Source organism: Triturus cristatus, chromosome 5_1 (assembly GCF_964204655.1).
Source record: "Triturus cristatus chromosome 5_1, aTriCri1.1, whole genome shotgun sequence".
In the NCBI taxonomy this organism is placed as follows: Eukaryota; Metazoa; Chordata; class Amphibia; order Caudata; family Salamandridae; genus Triturus; species Triturus cristatus.
Window position 1 is genome coordinate 134,924,605 of NC_140587.1, and position 22,773 is coordinate 134,947,377.

Here is a 22,773-nt window from a genome sequence, read left to right on the forward strand (position 1 = left end):
TATAAGGTCCCAAAGGAGAGACCTATTGGCAAAGTCCAATGCGTGTTCTTTTTGCTCACGTTTCCATGCAATAACAATAGTGATTTTTGGAAAATTATTACATTTTCCAAAAATGAAAAGCTAGTATATGAGCATCAAATGTTTTGGAAATGTTAAGCTGATGTGCAAACAAAAATAGGGTGTTTAGTAGGAGTATTGGAAACAAAAATATTGTGGGACAAAATAATGTGTCAAGAATATCAAGGACAAAAATATTGTGAAGGTAAGTTTCTATATGTAAGCAAACCTTTACTATATATAGCTCCACATATATGTACCTTGACAATATGTATATATCTTCAAGGTATGTAGAAGTGGAGTCAAGAATATTGGGTCTTATTTATAATAAACTGACCCAGTTTCTCTGCTCCTGCGTGCGAAACTCTTGCGCCACCATGGATGCGCCGTATTTACAATACGGAGCACCATGGCGCAAGTATTGAGAGATGCGTCAGAAATTCTTATGCATCCCTCAGTGCAAAAGTCACACATTGCTGGAGTCGTGTTGCAAGCACGACACAACTCCAGCAATGCATGGAGAGGCCTATCCTCATTGTGCTGCGTCACTCCTTACGCCTGCTCCAAGCAGGTGTAAGGTTTTGACAAAGGGGTGTCCTAGAAGTGGCGCAGTGAAATCTTGTAGATTTCACGGCGTCATTTCTACGAGGCTTTCCCGCGTAGGAATGCCCACCCTGCATATATTATACCTGACGCAGGTATAATGTGGCGCAGGGCTTTACAAGGTGACGCATCTCCCTATATGCGTCACGTTGTAATGTAAATGAGCCGCAACGTGGTGCATTGTTTACACCGCCGCTGTGTCACAAAAAGTGATGCAACGGTGGCACAAAAGTGTCGCAATGGGCTTGTAAATCTGCCCCAGTAAATCTATACTTACCTGTTTGCACTTACCTTCTCGATATTTTGGTCCTCTATATTTTAAAAATTAAATTTTGTCCACACAATATTTTTGTTTCCAATATTCTGTCAGTGATCCTAAGAATAGTGATCAGACGGAAAATTAAAAACGGACTTGTGATGGACAAATCAGTGTATCTTTAGATAATGACACAGGTGCTGCCGTCTCAAAGCCGATGTGTGAGCGAAGTTGTACACAGAGTCGGGGCATTTACTGCTGATGTTATTTTCTTTGTGGTAAGGGCATGGGGGCATAATTGGGCTGTTGCTTTATGGCTCACATGGGGTGACCGAAGTTGCTGCTGCCAGACATATGAGCCTGGGAGATTAGTTTAACCTAAGGGATGTGTCTGCTGCCCGCGTCTGAAAGATCTCTCCATCTTGTTCTGCTGTCCAAGGCATCAGGTTGTAAGATCTGTCTCACTTCATTCCACCTTCGGGCCCCAATTCCAAGCATTCTTTTGCTTCTCACACAGGAATTCCTTTCTACCTGGAGAGGCATGAAGGGAAACTTGAATAAAGTATGAAGTCGAAATGAAGGAAGATACTCAAACATTTTTTAATAACAAATTCCATTCCTTTATTATTTCAACCGGATGTAAAAAATATAGATTTTAGAAAATTTGTGTCCTGTAAAATGCATAGTTTGCACAATTTTTCACATTTTAGTTTGTTTGCTACGCTCTCTCGCTCGATGCAAATACAGTGTGAATTTACCCCCTCCCCGGCCTCCCCTTTCCAATTTCACCGACCACCACTGGTTAGTGGGTGAGGGCGGGTGGTCAACGGTGTCAAAGGTGGCTGATAGGTCCAGAAATATTAGGGGTCAAGGGTCATCCTACCTGTGGGCGGTAGGGCTTATTATCTCACGTCTGACCCCTAAGTGTATTTAATTAATCAGCATACATGGGATGGTGAAGACATCTTAGAGGCAAACCTCAGCATGGTGCATTTATGTGGATATGAGGGTTGAGGGAGATAGGGTGAGATAAATAACTTTTAGCCCAAAGTCTCCATTAATGTTTCTTAGCTGAAAGCCACTTATTTACTTTCTGTTTAAGTATTTATGTACCACTTATGTGACTGCTGCTACTTGTGAGCGCTCCAAAACATGATAAGCAAACAGACATGCCAAAAATTAGCTGTATAGTCAGTGCAAGTGAGAAGAGTGAGCATCATACATCAAGGGGTATTTTTTGGGAGGGGGTGTGCTCTCCCTGATGGCCATTTGATCACTCCTAGTGACCCTAGAAATTCCCTGAATGGCCAGGTTCTCTATATAGATGAATAGCATGGGAGGAGAGACATGTTCAGTTCCTCTGCATGGCTATTGGAAAATAGTGCATTTCACAGAATGTTTTCTGGTGAACTCTTATGTAGGGGGAGGAACACAACCTCTGCTCTTTGACTGCTCACAGCATAAATTCAGTGCCATGGCAATATCTCTTGCTCTGCTATAGGGCAGGCCTAACCCCATCAGAAGACTGTATGCAAGTGAAGAGAGACACACAAGGAGGATGAAGGAATATGTTGAGCAGGAGGAGGTGCATAAAAGATTGAACTTCCTTAGAATTAGTGTGACTAAAAATAATCTACTATTGAACATGCTCCCACAGGGCCTCCTATCGCTTGCAGAATTACAGGGACAGTTTGGCTTGGCGGTTCCCAGATCCATGGATATAGGTCGGCCCAGCATCCTCTCAGGGGATACAACAAGAAGTTACACAGCGTGGCGGCTGAAACTCCGCTGGAATCCAGACTCCTAGCGGCACCTCTAACCAAACACGCTATCTCCTAAATTTTCCGGACACTGATTATCAACTGCTAGCCACTGCTTACTGCTCTATGGGGGGGCTATGCCTGGGGGTACAGTCAGGTGAATGCTAGGGGGAGGCACTCTGCTACCCACAGGAGGTTGCCATAAGTTCAGTTTTCAGGCTGGTGCAACTGAAAACACTACACTGGGCTTACTTTACAAGTAGTGGACTCTCCTCATTGGTAGGACTGATAACAGTAGATGTCTGCGGGATTGTGGTCAGAGAGGAACACTAGACTGACAATGTGGCAGCCACATCAGCGCAACTTGGCCTCAACATCCACGGCAGAAAACCCAAGATCCTGAAGGCTACCAGAGCAAGCACAGCCGCAGGCACTCTTGCAGGCGATGCACTGGAAGAGTTGGAGGACTTTAAGTACCTGGGTAGTGTCACAGATGAGCAGGGTGGCACAGACGCCGATGTTAAGGCAAGAATCGGCAAAGCAAGGGCTGCCTCCATTCAGCTAAAGAAGATCTGCAGCTCCTAGGACATAACGCTTCAAACCAGGATCAGGCTTTTTACACAAAGGTAAAATCGGTCCTTCTATATGGAGCAGAAACCTGGAGGACAACAGAGCCCACCACCAACACAGTCCGGACCGTCATCAAGACCTGCTGAGGAAAACCCACCAAATATGCTGGCCAAACACCACCAGTAACAACGACCTATGGCAGCAGACTTTCCAACTCCCTGCTCATGAAGAAATCAGGAAAGGACGCTAGGGCTGGACAGGTAACACCAGCCGCAAGCCTGCATCAAACCCAACCAGGCAAGCCCTCACCTGGAACCCTCGAGGGAAAACAGGAAGGCCAAGAAACAGCTGGTGCTGACGAGGCTGACTGCAAGGAGCTGGGTTACACCTGGAGTCAGATTGAAAGAAAAGCCCAGGACAGAGGTGGCTGGATAGTTCTTGTCTAGGAGGGATAGTAGGCATAAGTAAGTCAGTAAGTAAGATTTAGCCCAAATGCACTGCTCTGTTTTGTAACATTGCATTGGCAGTGGCCAGGAGGGACATTGTACGGATGTGGGGGAGAGCAGACTCTCTGTCCCTATCGCAGCGGAGGATGGGTCTGCGCAAACCGAAAACACAGTGTAATGTCCAAAGCCATGGCCTGTCCCAGGACATTGAATAAAATGTGGGGTCACTGGAGGTGATGCAGGGAGTAGGATTGAGTACATGGTTGTTGCTGTGTCTGCGTACTTTGACTACCATGATCTCAGTTGCTAATATTGAGGTGTCATTCAAGCGTCCATTTGATTTATTTGGATTTGTTTAGTTACAAAATTCAATAAGAGATTTTTTTTTTTAATGAACGTTTCATATGAAATCTCAGCCTTTGTAACGCCCTAAAGACTAGAATTCCTACATCCTACAAATTAACATCTTATGAAAGTCTGAGGCTGGACAACAGAGCATGTGAACAAGACTAAGGGAAGTTAGAAGGTCAGTTTGGTGCATTCTGTCAGGTACTAACACCAGTAGTGGAGAAAATACCCAAGCAAGGTAGGCTCAGCGCCATCACCCATCAGTGGAGAGATCGTTGCTCAGGACTGTGGAAGAGGCAGAGAGGACATTCAATACTTCATGACACATATAACAGTAGACAGAGAGAAACACCCCATGCCCATGCCTCACTCTCTCTGGGCCCCACAAAGTAGAAAGAGAAGCAAGGACCATGGCATGTGACTGTGGAGGATAGACAGCAGCAAAGGTCCACAGCCTCTTCAACAGAGGAGAGGAAGGGATGAGGTTGGCAAAGATGCACTTGGGGTGATGCGGAATGGAAAACGTTTTTGAGGTCTTCCAGTGACTTCTGTTGCTGAACCCAGACTCTGCCCTTTCCACAGCGAGAGAATAGAGTAGCAGTGCTGAGGAGTAGGCGCTATCCCAGGCAGCGCTGTGGAGCAGGTCTGAGATGCTCATGCACCTGCTGCAATAACAAATGATCGGGTGCTCTTCTGATATGTGCTACTGCAAATTCCTAAATTAAAACTAATAATTAGTGTGCGGAAGGCTTGTGCTGTTCACGTCTTGGCCCACAGCGTGAAAAGACTCAGGTTGACAGGAGCATAGAGGTCCTGTAAAACATTAAAACAATCTGTTCTAGAACAATAGCTGTTGCTGCAGTTTCTTCAAATGCTGAAAACATGACTGCTGTGAATAAGCAAGTCTCTTACATTCTAAATCAAAAAGATTTGACCTGATCTGACAAATAGCTAATTTACATAAATATGTTGCCATGCTCCTCTCTGTGTATCTCCAGCCCCTTTGAATTCACTCTATGCGCAAACAGGTCGGCCATCTTGCAGTGATCAACATGTCCAGGAGCACACACATGTACACGCTGGCACTACACTTGAAAAAGCACAATCCCTATACTCTAACACAATGGTACCACACTTAAGACTCTAACACTCATTAATATAAAAAGACATTAAATGTTCATTGCATTTATTTAAAAAAAAAGTATACATGCAGTTCATAAAATCAATGATACCATTACATAAGCTTAAAAACACAAAACATAACAAATACAAATTGTCATATGATCCACAGAACTGTTATGAGCCCGCATAACAGAAAAAGATTATGAAGACAATACACTTTGTCATTAATTACACATCCTAACGGGTCATGTAACCGCTGTGGTTGGTGATATATATACGCCGTTATATCTACTCGCAGTCAACCACAGTTCTCCCTTGGATTGCGTTATTTTTGATGCGTCGACGCGTTTCGATGGTTATTCTTGTGATTCCATCTTTATCAAGACATGTAATAGGCTTTGGGTCCTCCTCTATTTTACAGGGACCTACATCAAAGAAATAAATGCTATTAGATTCATTTTTATAGTATGTGTTCGCTGGGAGCTTTTATTATTATATCTAATTAGCTCTCTTTAAGGAGAAATATTTAAAGTACTCCTCTACACTTGTATTGATTATTCGTAATCATTAAAAGTGAGGTTGCGTTTCACGTTGTTGTTTCACTGTAATGTTCCGATTTAATTTTCACTTCAAAGTCCGCTTGTTGGTACGTTGCAGATTGTAGCTATTTAAATGTTGCAACATAAGTGATAATACTATCATGGCTTGATTAAAACATACAAGCACTTATTCGCGCTATATTAGAAAAACTCGATATGACTATCTACTTACTGACTGAGTTTTTTTATTTGTCCTGACACTGGTACTTATTTTCGAAGCCGTGGGTACATGGCATATCACCTTCAGTACTTCTCACCTGTAAAGAGAGAAATGGTAATATATTTGCTCTTATGAGCACCACTCGCACTCTACTCTTGTTTGAAGGGTGGTGAACCCTCGCCGATATTTATAAATGTTTGGACCAGCTAATACTATCAGTGAGCAAAATGATCTCACCTTGTAGTGGAGTCGTCAATTTCAACCCAGGTGACGGAGGTCCAAGTTACTCCTCCTATATTTTTCGTTACCTATTACGTAAAGTGAAAAAGTCAAAGCGCTCGTATTAGCGCCACTGCAATAGTTGCTCCTAGCTGAAAGGCGATCTCAAAATCACCATTTTTGTTTAGCGCAAAGTATAAACTAGCTCTGCAATCTCACCTTGGGGCCTCAAACCGTCGGCTTCGTACGTGGAAGTGTTTCTCAATTCGCTTCCCTGATTCTTGTGAGAGGTGTCTATTTATTTGTACGTTAAGACCCCGATCCTGATTGGTTAGAATAGCCACATGGTCCGTATCACATGTGATGTTGGTGTTCTCCACGGAGTTTTTTTTAATAAAAAGGGAAACTTTATCTATCGGTTAATGCAGAGTCTAACTGCTGGCAATTTAATTCCTATTGTCCCGTATTATATATTTATTACTCGATCTACCTATGGTATGCTAAATTGTGTATTAAACTATTTAAATTATGTCCTTATTTAACCCAACGAGTAGATTATTACCTTACCCTGAAGCATAACATTAACATATAGTGAAACAGCCATGTGCATTCATGTTTTACATACTTTTGCATCGACAATTTGTTACAAATATCGCCAAATGACATCACATCCTTGTCTTAGTATTCTATGCAAACATTTCATGTACATTTGGTCTTCGTGCATTTACGCACCCCTGTCAAATATACATTTTAATTATCCACAGATCGACAAAATCACTTTAATATAAAAGCATTGATATCAATCACCCCTTACATATACGTTTTATTTTACATGATATATTTTATCTGGTAATCTTCACCATGTTACAGTGATAATGAAGATTCATATAAATACAATACCCTCAAGCATCGTTTGGAGATATAGCTGAGATGATGTAAGTATTCCTTATGGTGTGAGATTATTTATATTAATCTAATCCCATGAATGCCCACCATAAAATACTCCAAAATAAAAAAAAAAAAAAAAAAAAAAACTCTAGATAATGTTACAGTAAGGGTTATAATAGTCTCTTTGAAGGAATAACACCAGGACATATATCATCTCAGCTAATCTCATCGTATATTAGGTCATTACAGAGAAAGATTTTACTGTTCATTAGGTCTATCGATTCTATTGCGAACTGATGATACTCATCCAGTCCTCTTTAGTATTCAGACCTCTCTCCACAGTATTGAAAAAACATATGAACCATTGTTCCCTCTTTTTTCTCTTACTATCCACATCACCTCCTCTTCTGTTGACCGTCACTTACTCCAGAATAAACCACCGGATTGAATCCCAACTGTGGTTTGCTTCAAGGAAGTGCTCTGTCAGAGGGGCATTGATCTTTTTAGTTCTAATCGCAGATTTATGCTCCAATAGGCGGATCCGTAGTTCCCTACTGGTTTCTCCCACGTACGCCATGCCGCAGGGACAGATTAAGAAGTAAACTACATTTCTACTTCTACAGTTGTTGAGGCTACTAGCCCAAATTGTTTTGTTATTGTGGCTAAGGTTTTTCGCCTCAAGGCATTGAGGGCAAATGGAGCAAGTTCCACATCTATAGTTGCCTATAGCTTTTTGTAGCAGAGACTGGCTTATTCTCATTATCGAAACAGCTCAAGAACTATTGGATATTGAGAAAAAAGAAATCAACGAACTAGAAGCCCATCTAAAACAGAATACCGCCTTAGAGGAGGCTAAAAGTAAATTGGAAGAACTTGAGTTGGAAGTAAAAGGATATATGGAATATCTTACCAACAAAAAAATGAAGAAATTAAGAAAAGACGTTGATAAATATAATATTGAAATAGTTTATCCGTATTTAAGCAAAGACTACTATAACAATAAAAATGACTATAGAGGGGATAGACCGCAAAACGTAAGACCACTGTACTCACGAGGGGGTACCAAACGTGTTACCTTCTCGGAAACATCAGGTTCTAGCAGTGAAGAAGAACATGAGGGAGAAAGAAATGGTAGAGGAGCACCCACGTTTGAACGCGAGTCTTTTTTAGGCAGGCGCCAGAATCGGGGCCACAGAGGACACAGGGGTTACAACCGACAAGAACCTCCGAGGAACCATCAACCTCAGATGGGACAAGAATATGTAGCAACTCGGAGCAGACAATATTGGAGGTAGAAGAACTACCTATTATCAATCTATCGAACAGGATTCTAACTGTAAATGAAATTGAAATTTTAAAAAAGGGTTTTAGTTTTGCACCGAGTGCTCCCCATAACTCATATGAATTAGAAAGTGATTTAAAAAACTTTTTTAGAAAGATTAGGCTCAATAAATTTTTTGAAGACAAAGCTTATGTTCCAACACCAAATGTATCTGGTTTTAAACCTAAGTCTACATTCACTCCAAGCTTGGGTCAAGTGGATAAAAATGTTGAGTTATTTGAGAAAGTGGTAGAAATGGAAATAAAAAACATGAAACAAGCTGTTTCCAAATACCATAATAATAATCTCCCCGAGAATCAGAAACAAGCATTGAAGAATTTACAAAATTGTAATTTAATCACCATAAAACCAGCCGATAAAGGCGGAGGTGTAGTTGTATTTGATACAACGGATTATGATAAAAGAATGAGGGACCTCTTAAATGTGAGAGAACATTATAAACCTATCCGTCTCACAGCAATTGAAGCTCTTAAAAAAGAGGTGGCATCACTCCTAAACCTAGGAAGAGAACAAGGGTGGATATGTGAAAATGAGTATAGATTCCTTTTGAATACACATCCAATGACTCCGGCCATTTATGGGCTACCGAAAATTCATAAAAACATCTCAGACCCACCTATGAGACCTATTGTCAGCAGTGTGGGATCCATCTTAGAGCCCCTTAGCAAATATGTGGACCACTTCTTAAAACCAATTGTACAAAAACAAAGTTTGTATCTTAAAGATACAGCACATGCCATCTCTGTGTTTGAGGGTCATAGCTTTAACAAGGCTACCCAGATTTTGGTGACCCTCGACATAGAGGCTTTATATACGAACATCCCCCAGAACGATACTATAAGAGTCATCTCTAACATTTTAGACTCTGAAAACCTGGAGGGAGCTAACAAAGAATTTATAATGGCATGCATTGAAAAAGTACTGAAAAATAACATCTTTTTATTCAAAGATGAGGCCTACATCCAGATCAAAGGCACCAGCATGGGGGCTGCCTGTGCTCCTAGCCTGGCATGCCTCTATGTTGGTGACTTTGAAGTTAAACATATCTATAATGAGATGGCACCATTTTTTGAAAATGTAATTTGCTGGCACCGTTACATAGACGATATCATCTTTGTCTGGAACGGTGCCAAGCAAGATCTAGAACATTTTCTGGAATGGATCAATCTTGGTGATCCTAACTTAAGATTCACGGCCCATTTTAGTCAGTCAGAGGTCGCGTTTCTTGACATAAAAATCAAAAATGTGGGAAACGTCCTCAATGTAGAACTTTACTCTAAACCAACGGATAAAAACACACTTCTGTTATATGGCAGCAACCATCCGCGTTCCCAAAAGGATAATATTCCCTTCAGGGAATTCCTAAGATTAAGGCGCAATTGCACAGCTCTTTCAGATTTTTATTACCATTCAGATTTAATGAAGAAAAAATTAGCTGCAAGAGGTTACCCCAAGAAATTAATCAAACACTCCTTCAAAAGGGCGAGATTTTATAATCGCGACCATTTGTTAGAACAAAATAAGAATAAAAACAATGATAAAGTAACAGGACGTGTAGTCTTTGTTTCCCAATTCTCTAATCTCAGCAATCGGATCAAAAACATAGTCAATAAAAACTGGAAGATACTGAACTATGGATCAGAGAATCCACTGGAGAAGCCGTTGTTCTCATTCAGACGTAACAAAACTTTACGCAATGCGTTGGTAAAAACATATGATAACAAACAAGATTCCCAAATCACCTTGAAGGGTGAAAAAGCTATAGGCAACTATAGATGTGGAACTTGCTCCATTTGCCCTCAATGCCTTGAGGCGAAAAACCTTAGCCACAATAACAAAACAATTTGGGCTAGTAGCCTCAACAACTGTAGAAGTAGAAATGTAGTTTACTTCTTAATCTGTCCCTGCGGCATGGCGTACGTGGGAGAAACCAGTAGGGAACTACGGATCCGCCTATTGGAGCATAAATCTGCGATTAGAACTAAAAAGATCAATGCCCCTCTGACAGAGCACTTCCTTGAAGCAAACCACAGTTGGGATTCAATCCGGTGGTTTATTCTGGAGAAAGTGACGGTCAACAGAAGAGGAGGTGATGTGGATAGTAAGAGAAAAAAGAGGGAACAATGGTTCATATGTTTTTTCAATACTGTGGAGAGAGGTCTGAATACTAAAGAGGACTGGATGAGTATCATCAGTTCGCAATAGAATCGATAGACCTAATGAACAGTAAAATCTTTCTCTGTAATGACCTAATATACGATGAGATTAGCTGAGATGATATATGTCCTGGTGTTATTCCTTCAAAGAGACTATTATAACCCTTACTGTAACATTATCTAGAGTTTTTTTTTTTTTTTTTTTTTTTATTTTGGAGTATTTTATGGTGGGCATTCATGGGATTAGATTAATATAAATAATCTCACACCATAAGGAATACTTACATCATCTCAGCTATATCTCCAAACGATGCTTGAGGGTATTGTATTTATATGAATCTTCATTATCACTGTAACATGGTGAAGATTACCAGATAAAATATATCATGTAAAATAAAACGTATATGTAAGGGGTGATTGATATCAATGCTTTTATATTAAAGTGATTTTGTCGATCTGTGGATAATTAAAAAGTATATTTGACAGGGGTGCGTAAATGCACGAAGACCAAATGTACATGAAATGTTTGCATAGAATACTAAGACAAGGATGTGATGTCATTTGGCGATATTTGTAACAAATTGTCGATGCAAAAGTATGTAAAACATGAATGCACAAGGCTGTTTCACTATATGTTAATGTTATGCTTCAGGGTAAGGTAATAATCTACTCGTTGGGTTAAATAAGGACATAATTTAAATAGTTTAATACACAATTTAGCATACCATAGGTAGATCGAGTAATAAATATATAATACGGGACAATAGGAATTAAATTGCCAGCAGTTAGACTCTGCATTAACCGATAGATAAAGTTTCCCTTTTTATTAAAAAAAACTCCGTGGAGAACACCAACATCACATGTGATACGGACCATGTGGCTATTCTAACCAATCAGGATCGGGGTCTTAACGTACAAATAAATAGACACCTCTCACAAGAATCAGGGAAGCGAATTGAGAAACACTTCCACGTACGAAGCCGACGGTTTGAGGCCCCAAGGTGAGATTGCAGAGCTAGTTTATACTTTGCGCTAAACAAAAATGGTGATTTTGAGATCGCCTTTCAGCTAGGAGCAACTATTGCAGTGGCGCTAATACGAGCGCTTTGACTTTTTCACTTTACGTAATAGGTAACGAAAAATATAGGAGGAGTAACTTGGACCTCCGTCACCTGGGTTGAAATTGACGACTCCACTACAAGGTGAGATCATTTTGCTCACTGATAGTATTAGCTGGTCCAAACATTTATAAATATCGGCGAGGGTTCACCACCCTTCAAACAAGAGTAGAGTGCGAGTGGTGCTCATAAGAGCAAATATATTACCATTTCTCTCTTTACAGGTGAGAAGTACTGAAGGTGATATGCCATGTACCCACGGCTTCGAAAATAAGTACCAGTGTCAGGACAAATAAAAAAACTCAGTCAGTAAGTAGATAGTCATATCGAGTTTTTCTAATATAGCGCGAATAAGTGCTTGTATGTTTTAATCAAGCCATGATAGTATTATCACTTATGTTGCAACATTTAAATAGCTACAATCTGCAACGTACCAACAAGCGGACTTTGAAGTGAAAATTAAATCGGAACATTACAGTGAAACAACAACGTGAAACGCAACCTCACTTTTAATGATTACGAATAATCAATACAAGTGTAGAGGAGTACTTTAAATATTTCTCCTTAAAGAGAGCTAATTAGATATAATAATAAAAGCTCCCAGCGAACACATACTATAAAAATGAATCTAATAGCATTTATTTCTTTGATGTAGGTCCCTGTAAAATAGAGGAGGACCCAAAGCCTATTACATGTCTTGATAAAGATGGAATCACAAGAATAACCATCGAAACGCGTCGACGCATCAAAAATAACGCAATCCAAGGGAGAACTGTGGTTGACTGCGAGTAGATATAACGGCGTATATATATCACCAACCACAGCGGTTACATGACCCGTTAGGATGTGTAATTAATGACAAAGTGTATTGTCTTCATAATCTTTTTCTGTTATGCGGGCTCATAACAGTTCTGTGGATCATATGACAATTTGTATTTGTTATGTTTTGTGTTTTTAAGCTTATGTAATGGTATCATTGATTTTATGAACTGCATGTATACTTTTTTTTAAATAAATGCAATGAACATTTAATGTCTTTTTATATTAATGAGTGTTAGAGTCTTAAGTGTGGTACCATTGTGTTAGAGTATAGGGATTGTGCTTTTTCAAGTGTAAGTTGTACCCCATTCCCTTCAAAAGACAAGGGGTCTCTCTCGGTTTCTCCGATAAAAACACGCTGGCACTACAGCCTTATCTTCTTTACTAGGTTCCTGTTACATGCACAGGAATTAATGTTTTCACAGGAGTGGCCCAGCAGGCCCGAGCTTCAAGCTCAGGTACCGGATCCAGCCGGACAGTCTGCGACAGAACGACACTCTGTCTTCCAGAGCACCAAAGAATGAGCCGAGAAACAACTCAGTTATAAAAAACAAGGAGCCAATTGCTATCAAATATTAAAGGTGGTAAATGTTTTTTTTATATTGAGAATGGTATTAGGACAGCACAGTTTAATCCTAAACATCACTACAGGAGATCTGGAGAGTCGCGGAGGCTAGTTTGTGAAACCAACCACAACATCTGAGGTTTCCAACAACCAAACACCTAACCTTTTATTTACTTGTAAGTATAAGTCGTTTTTATACCTCAGAACTCGCCAGTAGGGGCAGCAGAGCACTTTATAACACACAACGTAACAATGGGAACAGTGTTGAAGAAAAAGGGTAGTTCAGTACTGAGGTAGTGGCTGAACAGAGGTGGGGGTGAATAGGAGGGTGGAGTGCGCCGAGTATCTTACTCAACTATGAAGAGAAATTATTATCGCATTTTTACAAAAGTGCCCAGAAGGTTCTAGACAGCTGCAATACAGGCGCTATACTAAAGACTTAAAATAAATATTTTTTATTTTTATCCATGCCATGGAGGAACACTGGAGAATGTCTGTTTCTCCAGTCTTGGGATTTTTGTTATAGGAATGAAATCAGAAGAGCAGTGATAAGGTCAGACCCCTTGTCGTCCATTACAGGCCAGCTGGTGAGTTTCAGGAGGCTGCTCGAGGCACTAAGTATGAGTCATAGGGGCATATTTACAAGGGCTTTAAACCAGCGCCCTATTTACTAGAGGGTGCTAGCATGCATAATCTCATTTTAGCACCCTTTTTCCCAACGCCTCACTTTGCATCTCCAATGAGATGCAAAGTGGGCGTTACTGGGCATACCCAAGATGGACTACCTTGCAAATACCGCTGATGTTTGCATCGCGATATTTACAAGGCAGCCCACATGATTTTAGCACACATTAGATTTTGGCGAAAACGGGAGTTTTCGCCAAAACCTAACGTCTGGTAAAATCCTGACTTAGCCATCCCTAACATAGGGGGTGGATTATGCTGATACGACCCTGTGAGTCATATCAGCACGGTTATCGCCCTTTTGCAGGGAACATCGCTGGAAAACTAGCGATGTTCCCTGCAAAAGGGCGATAACCTCGATATCTCTGGAATTTTTATTGCCCTGAAGTAATGCGTTGTTAATAACGTGCTACCAGGGCGATAAATACCAGAGCTAGCCTGCGATAATATAATTATCGCTAAGCACGGCCAACGATAATTATCGCTGGCCGTTGTTAATATGCCCCCATGTTGCTTCCTTCTAGATGAGATAGAATGGTTGGCTCTATCAGACATCTTTATTTTTTTCAATGGATGAGTTTATTCCTTCATAATAAATGCACTTGATTGTCAGCAGACCTGATTGGCTAACACCACGTGCTGGTAGTATAACGGTCACATGTGCGATGTGCGATAAATCCAAGTGAGTTGGTTGTAGGGGTAAGAGTGGTCGATGTGACACCAGCATTGCAGCAGCTCGGTTGGACAAGTAGCAGTGAATTACCAGAACAGAGGAGAGGAAACTCAGATGGCAGAAGGATGTGTTTTAATATTTATACAATACATTTCGTTTTCCAGAGGCAGCATTTAGAGAAACATAATTAGTCTGATAAAACTGTTACACCTTGTGTCCTTCTTTTCCATCAACTCCTTCCTCCATCAGTACCTCTATTCTTTCTCACTTGTTTTCTCTTATATATTGTTTCTTGTTTTATATGTTGTCCCATTTGTATTTCAATGACAAGTTGAACAGAGTGACTCCATCGTATCATGTGACCGCGACTCCCTTTGACACACAATATGTTACCGCAATAGCACAAGCTAAGCTATTAATAATTGATGCTTGAAAGTAAAATGTACATGAATATCTGAAACTTTATCAAACTGTTGTGTTTCCAATGCACAGTGTGATGTAGCTAATATTGACATGGATTAACAGCAACCCTGCTTAGTATGGCTTTCGTGCTGAACCCGGCAGCCATTTTGAAAAAGTAATGTTTTAACACTGGGCATCCACAACATTGAAATATACTATCAGTGTGACTGGTTTTAGGGGGGAGAACGCTCTTGAAGTGGACAAGCGCTGTACCTACCAGGCTCTTGGGGGCTGCTGTGATCCTCTCTCCAGCTTCCTGTGGACGCTCGGTTCCCCTGCCGCTGCTGCCTCGCGCCACCTGAGGCTGCCGCAGGGTAGAACCGCAAGCCCCAGCATTTCCCTCAGCCCCGCCCACTCACGCAGGACGACGCGCCCGGAGGCGCTACTTCTTCAGAGGCTCCCTCCGCGTCGCGGGATCGCGCGCGGGTCGGCGCCGGGAGAAGCCCGGGACAAGGGTGGGACCGTCTGTGGCCGTCCGGGGCCGGAAGAGGCCGGGCCGGGCTACAACTTTTGTTCTTCGAGCCAATTTCTGAACACCTTCACATCTGCAAGAGGACAGGGGAGATAAGTCACGGGGGCGTTTGTGGGCTACACATTGTTATCAGACAACACCCACTGTTTTGTGCTTGGTATTGGCTAGTCACAAGTGGTTGACTAAGGGTTAAAGCTGTTCGGTTGTTAAAGCGGTTGTTAGACGACATTATAAACTCGTTAGGCCAAAGTTGGACCATGGGTAAAATGAAAAAACCCCATAGTAGAACAGGGGAGGAGTAAAGGGATTCTTAGATGCATTCATCACACGGGCAGAATCCTTGCTTTCCCACGAAATACTATTGACGGAGCGTAGGTTATCTCTCGATTCCCTCCTGGCCCATAAACGATCTTCACTGGGGACAATTGCTGAGTGTGTCTCACCTGGGGGGAGTATCCCTGAAGGTCAGAACATTTTAGCCCATAGTAACACCCAGCACGTGACCACAGCACAAGTCCACACATCAACAGTAGTAGATGGGGAACAAGAGGTAATAACATTGGAGGGGTCTTTAACCCCCCCCTGTCAACACCATACTTCTCCCTCGAGACCAAACGTAACGGTGTCAGGAGTCTCCGAGCCACCAACCCCGGGTATCAGGGAAACCAGAGTTGAAGAACAAACTGGGAATGCCACTGGGGGAGAGGGAGAACCTGACATCCCACTAGGGAGAGAAAGTGAAGTGATCACCCGCTCGAAAAAGATGTTATTGGGGACAGACCCCACCCTAGCTCCTGGCCCTATTGTGAATGTAAGGTCCCCGCCTAACGCACATCGTAAAGGAACCTAAAAAACTAGAAAGGGCAATAAATCGAAAAAAGGAACACTCAGGAATGAGCCCATAGCTACTGAGGACATAAGATCCCGATTTACTTGTACACAATGTGAAACCTGTTCCCCGGTAATTAGAAAGGAATGGTTAATGGAGATAACGAAAGTATTAGAGTCCAACTTAGAAGCCCTTCTCCTTAAACATTTGGCCCCCTTAGTAGAACATGTCAAGAAAATTGAGGAGAAAATAATCAGGTTGTTGGATGCACAAAATAGGGAACACCCGGTGGCCCAAATAATCACGACTCAGGAAGGGTTGGGGAGTGCCTTGCGTCCCGCCAGTGTCGATTCAAATAACAGCAGGCTGGTAGGGAGCAATTTGAGAGCTGCCACTATAGTGAACAAGGATAGAGATACACCCCCCATCATCGCAACCCCTAGATTACAGCAGGAGGGTAAGAACAGAGGGATGGTAACAGCTCACAGTCTTCCAGAGGCACAGGCCCAGAGCACTCCGGGTCTTCAGACATTGGACCTGCCCCCAGCCTCCTGTCCATACACAATAGTCCTGGCGGGAGTCCCAGCCCAAAACCCCGACAGAGAAGAATCGACAAGCTCCCTGATTAATAAAATTAACCACTGGTTACATAACAACGTGAAGGGAGTTAATCTGAGGAATACTCAAATCCTTATGGCAAGAAGGGTAGCTTGGGTTGGACCATCAGAGAAAAAATTCCCAGGGGACTGCGTTATTGTTAACTTCAGAGACCCGCAAATGGTAAAAGAATTACTTGCTTTTAGTTGTGGGTTCTTTGATAGTGGGTCGACAATAAAAATGCTTCCACTTAATTTTTTCTACAGGGACCACTTAACTGAGCAACGACAAACGAATTGGAGAAGAAGGGAAATGCATACTATAAGAAATAATAGCCCGTGGTCTGGCCCAAACCGGTTCACCCCACTATGTGAGGCAGCAGTGATGGACGAACTGGACTGACTGGCCCATGAAGAGCTTTTAGAGCCCCTACCTCCCTCAGCTAATTTAGTGCACAGGGAATTTCTGGATATCACGGGAAATACTCCAGAACTTTCCACCAGGCAAAATGAAATTTCACCAACTCCTGTAGTCAATAGCGTGGTTTCGGGAGGGACTTGCTTTGCAGGGTTCCTTGACCAAATTCAGTCCACCCTAGCCAGGAGGACAATAAATTACGAGGCGGAGGAACTTAGGGTGGTCTCTTGGAATATTGCAGGATTATCTTCCAAGTTAAAAAACAAGGAGTGGTTGGATTTTAGTCAGAAATTCCATATTATCTGTCTACAAGAAACGTGGGAGACGGATAGTAATGCTGCACACTTAGAGGGATATAAAATGTTTTTTGTACCGGCCCGGAAATCTAGTATGGGAAGAGCGAAAGGTGGACTAGTAATATATGTGTCTCTCAAACTACAAGGGACCTGGGAGGTCATGGGCTGGAGTTCGGATCATTTACAGGGCATTAGTTATCGTAGGAAGGGCTTAAGATTTGTCTTAATAAATTTTTATAATGCAGTTCAGCCAACGCAGAGGTTGAATGAGCTCGAGGATAGATTATCAGATCTACACTCCAGGGGAAATAACCCCCCAACCCTGATTTTGGTGGGCGATTTTAATTGCCATCAATGCCCACACTTAAAATGGGAAGGGGCTAAATGGGATTTCTGCCCCTCTACCAAGGACTGGCATCTAGAACATTCACTGGAAGGTAGTAAACTTGGTAATATCCTGGGCACATATGATCTTATCCCTACGATGGACTTAATCAAGCCCACTAACTCTAATATTATTAACCCAACGTTCAAAGGCAGAGGTAGGGATACCATTATTGATTTTATTTTTGTTTCTAATGGTCTTAAATACAGGATCGTAGATTTTAGTATACAGATTAGCATTTTTAGTGACCATAACCCCTTGGTGCTGTCATTGATGGTTGAGGACTTATCCTCTCAAGCAAAGGCCAGTATGACGAGGGGCAAATTAGATGCAATTGATCAAGGCAGGCGCATACGTTGGTCTAACATAGATGGGGAAGCATTTTATAAACATCTTATTGCAACCCCCGACAGCGGGATCTGGATGTGTTTAGACCAGGATGTCAAAGGCAAAAAACTGATAAATGTCTTTATAAATATGGCAAGGGACATCGACAAGTTACTCAGGGCTAAAGTACCACCTACGTCCAACAGCCAACCAAAATGGTTTGACAAAGCATGCTCCAGTGCCCAAAGAGAATTAAAACGGGCACTTAAAAAAGTACCGAAAGACAGGAGCAGGATAACGGAATGCAGGGCCCAATATAAGCTGGCCATAAAAAGGAGGAAACAAACTATCCAATCTGAGGCTTGGGGGAATTTAAAGGAGGCAGCGGAGTTGAGAGACATGTCTAAATTCTGGAAGGTGATAAATGACCCAATTTTTCAGATATCAAATAGCGAGAAGATGGTCTGTAACATCCTTCCAGAAGAATGGGTTTCTCATTTTAGTAAGTTGTATAATCATGTCAGTGCTCCAACCCAATTAGTCACAGATGTGGGGACTCTGCCAAATTCATGGGTGGAGTTTACAGTGGACGAAGTTAAAAATGGAATAAGTGCCCTGACAAGAAACAAGGCCCCGGGGCCAGACGGGATTCCTCCAGATCTATTCTTATCACAGGTTGAGCTGTGGGCACCTATACTAGCGAGAATTTTTAATACAGCCGTGGAAGAGGGACTGCCAAGGTCCTGGTCAACTGCCCATATTGTCCCCATATTTAAAAAGGGAAACAAGAGTAACCCACAATGTTACCGACCGATTTCTTTAATCGATGTGTCTGCAAAGGTGCTAGGGAAGGTGATTCTAAATCGTCTTATGGACTGGGCGGAGGAAAAGGAAATTATTACAGACACCCAGTACGGTTTTAGAATGGGCCGCTCAACTACTGACCAATGCCTCAATTTATATAATCTGGTCGCAAAATATACTGTGGCTGGCGAAGGTACAGTTTTTTTAGCATTTATGGACTTGACAGCAGCCTTCGACCGGGTTAACCGAGGGAAATTATGGGAGATTCTAGAGTTGCTAGGGGTAGATTTGAGCTTGATATTCATTTTAAAATCATTGCACATGAATACTACAGCCCAGGTTCGGTATAGCAACGAGGGGAATTTAACCGACCACTTTTCTTGCACAGGGGGTGTGAGACAAGGCTGCATCCTGGCGCCTTTTTTATTTACATTATATATAAATGGTTTGGACAATGCTCTGAGAACACTGGGAGTTGATTGCCTGAGAGTAGCAAATAGAAGTATTCCTGTCTTATTGTATGCGGATGACGCAGTACTCCTCTCGCGTACAGGGAAGGGTCTGCAATCTCTTATTGATGGCTTCTGTGAGTTCATGGCAAATTTAGACTTATCCCCTAACCTTACAAAATCCTATATTATGGAAGTAGGAAAAAGACCAACTAAGAATTTTACTTTTAAAATTGGGGGACACAAATTAGAGAAGGTCGAGGTCTTCAATTATCTAGGGATCACCTTCGATAAACATCTCAATTTTAATGCATTAATCACTGAAAAATGCAAACAGCACGTGAGCATAATGGGCTCAATCATGAATCGTGCCACAAGATTAGGTAGGTGGTCAGTGCTGGAAATACTGAATTTATATAACTCAATTTGTTGTTCCAAAATCATGTATGGGAGTGAGGTTTGGGGATTCGGAAACATGGCCACTATACAATTAGAGGAAAACAAGTTTCTTAGGAGGATCTTGCAGGTTCCTCAAAGCACACCGGCCCATATTATCCATGAGGAGCTAGGGATCCCGTATATCTCTGACAGATTAAGTTTTAAGCCATTACTGTGTTGGATTAAAATCTGGACCAACCCTGAAGCAAGTCTAAGCAGAGAAATATTAATAGACTGTATTAACAGGGATAATGGTCATAAGATACCATGGCTTAAATATGTTCAGGATAAACTGGAGTGGCTGGGTTTTGCAAAATATTTTAAGGAACCAACGGCCCTAACACCGCAGCTAAAGGTCACGTTAAAAGCAGAATACATGAGGCGGATAGCCTGTGCCCGGGAAGATAGCGAAATTCTGAAAGGGTCAGTGAGATCTCATATATTAACTAAATCTGTTGTAGGTCTCGAACCCTACCTGGCACTGATCTATAATAAAAACGATAGGTTTTTAATGACCAGATTTAGACTGGATCTCTTACATCACATTTTAGCAGTTCCCGCGGGGTACACGAAAGATATTGGCACAAAGGGCCCCTGTGGCTGCGATCTGGGATCTCCACAGGACACCCTACATTTTGTATTCTTTTGTCCATTATATGAATATCCGCGGGCTCTTTTTTTAAAAACCATCCTAAGAGCGAATAAATTTACCCAGGTTAGAGTCGCTCTTTTATACTTAAAACTGTCTGTGGAACCCTTTACATTGTTCTGTACTGTAAATTTTCTAAGATTAGCTGTGAAACTGAGGAAATCTAGAAGGGAGGCGTAAGTTAGTTTGATTGCCGGATGCTGTAGCTGAGGCATCCGGATTAAAGGCCCCCCGTATGATAGTTTTACATTGTACACAGAACAGGAGATAATTCGTGGAGTTTTCACAATTGTTGACTCGCAATGTTTACAGTACTTGGGATGTTATAAGAAGTTTGTTTTAATTAGGCTACGGCTTATTTTAAATTTGATTGATCTTATGTAAACTACGATCTTGCATTTTAATTATTGTTAAAGGGTTGGTATCCCCTATCTGTACAGCTGTCAGCACACTGCACTTTATAAAAACTATGAATTTGCAATTTAGTATAAATCTTAGGCCCAACTCTGCTATTGAGATCTTGGAATGGCCCATCAGATATGTTTTATTTTATTGTTTTACGATGAATTGCTCATATTACTGTATTTGAAATATGTAAATATATTGTTCTTTTCTGGATGTTTTAATATCCGAATAAAGATACTTTTGATGATGATGATGATGACTGGTTTTATAAAGTTTAAGTTGTAGTTACAAAATGTAAGCCTAAAGCTACTTTCCTAAAATATTTCAATCTTACCCCTTTCTAGAGGAATGAAGTCATTGTAGATATAGAGGAACTAGAAACATAGCTCACTTTAAGCTTTTCTCTAATGGGTCAGCCATATTGGATTGACAAAACCCGGATGTAGGTAGAAAGCTGGAAGAGAGGGTAGGAGAATATGCTATCTTTAAATTAAAATCAAAACAAAACCATTATTTTCACAAGCACTATAGCTGTAAACTTCTTTTTTTACATACTCAAATATCATACCTTTTTTAACAGATTTGCTTCAAAATTGTGTCGATAACAAACGTCAAGTTGTATATGACTTTAATTTTATGAAAGCTTAGGCTCATAGCTTTTGTGCAGCAACTTCACTTATTGTAGAGTGGACACGATATTACTCCACAACATCACACACATTAAATATTGAGGCAGGCTTCAGACCTGTTGAGTGTATAACCCCAGATATTGTCCTGCTCTGTAGCCCATCAAGATGGCGCCTGTGGCCCCAGAACTCACTGATGGAGTTGTTTTCTTCTTCTGCAGGAGCTGAAGTCCCTGGCGAAGAAGGTGAGGATGGAGGAGGAGAACGAGAGCGTCAGCAGCGGATCGCCTACGCCTGGTGACACGCTGCCATGGAACCTGTCCAAGAACCAGCGAACCAAGAGGTCCAAGTCAGCCTCAGGCAGCGGGATCGTCCTGGACGCGGCCGAGAGAGCAGTGATACGGATTGCAGGTAGGATGGTGGTGGCAGTGCTTAATTTGAGACAGTGGTTTTCGGTGCTCAGCACCAGCACTTTATTGTCAACACCGGCACTTAAGATTGTCTGCCACATGGTGGCGTTGTTTGTCTAAATTATAGATGCACACCACAACGATTGTGTATTAGTTTAATATACATATTAAAAAATTGTTTTGGGGGCCTGGAATAGTCTGACTGTCACACTTGTGGGGTGTGATGGTTGGTAGTTGTGTTGGTTCTGTCATTCTGGGTGCTGGCAGGGGTAATGTGTGGCGCAAGCTGCAGTGGCCTCCTGACGAGAGCCCTTGGCACTTATTTTGCTACATATTAAGTGCTGGGTGGTGGAGAACCAGAGTGGGAGATGTGTCTTGAGTCCAAAGAGATATATTATAAAATGAAGCTAGATCTTTAATTTATGTTTTTATCTATTAGTAGTAGAGTAGATGTCACATGTGTGAGCAATCTAACATTTCATTATGTGATGGATTGAGAAGAAAAAGAAGGGGGTAACAAACAAACCACTGCTGGTAGTGAACATGTCATGCAAACCACAATTCTTGTGTCAAGTGTCTTAGTGTTCACAGGTTTGGGAGCAGTCACCTTTATGTCAGATCTGCCTTATCTCTGGCCTATAAATCAGTAAGGGGGCAATTAACAATGTTATAGCCCTCAGCAGAGGGCTATAATGCTATATTAACATGCCACCGTTTCTTGCTTTCATATACTTTGTTTCAAACTAGTACAATGGCGCCTCAACGGGTTTGAAGATTGTTAAATATCACTTTCTGTAAAGCTTCAAGGTTGACGATTCAGCC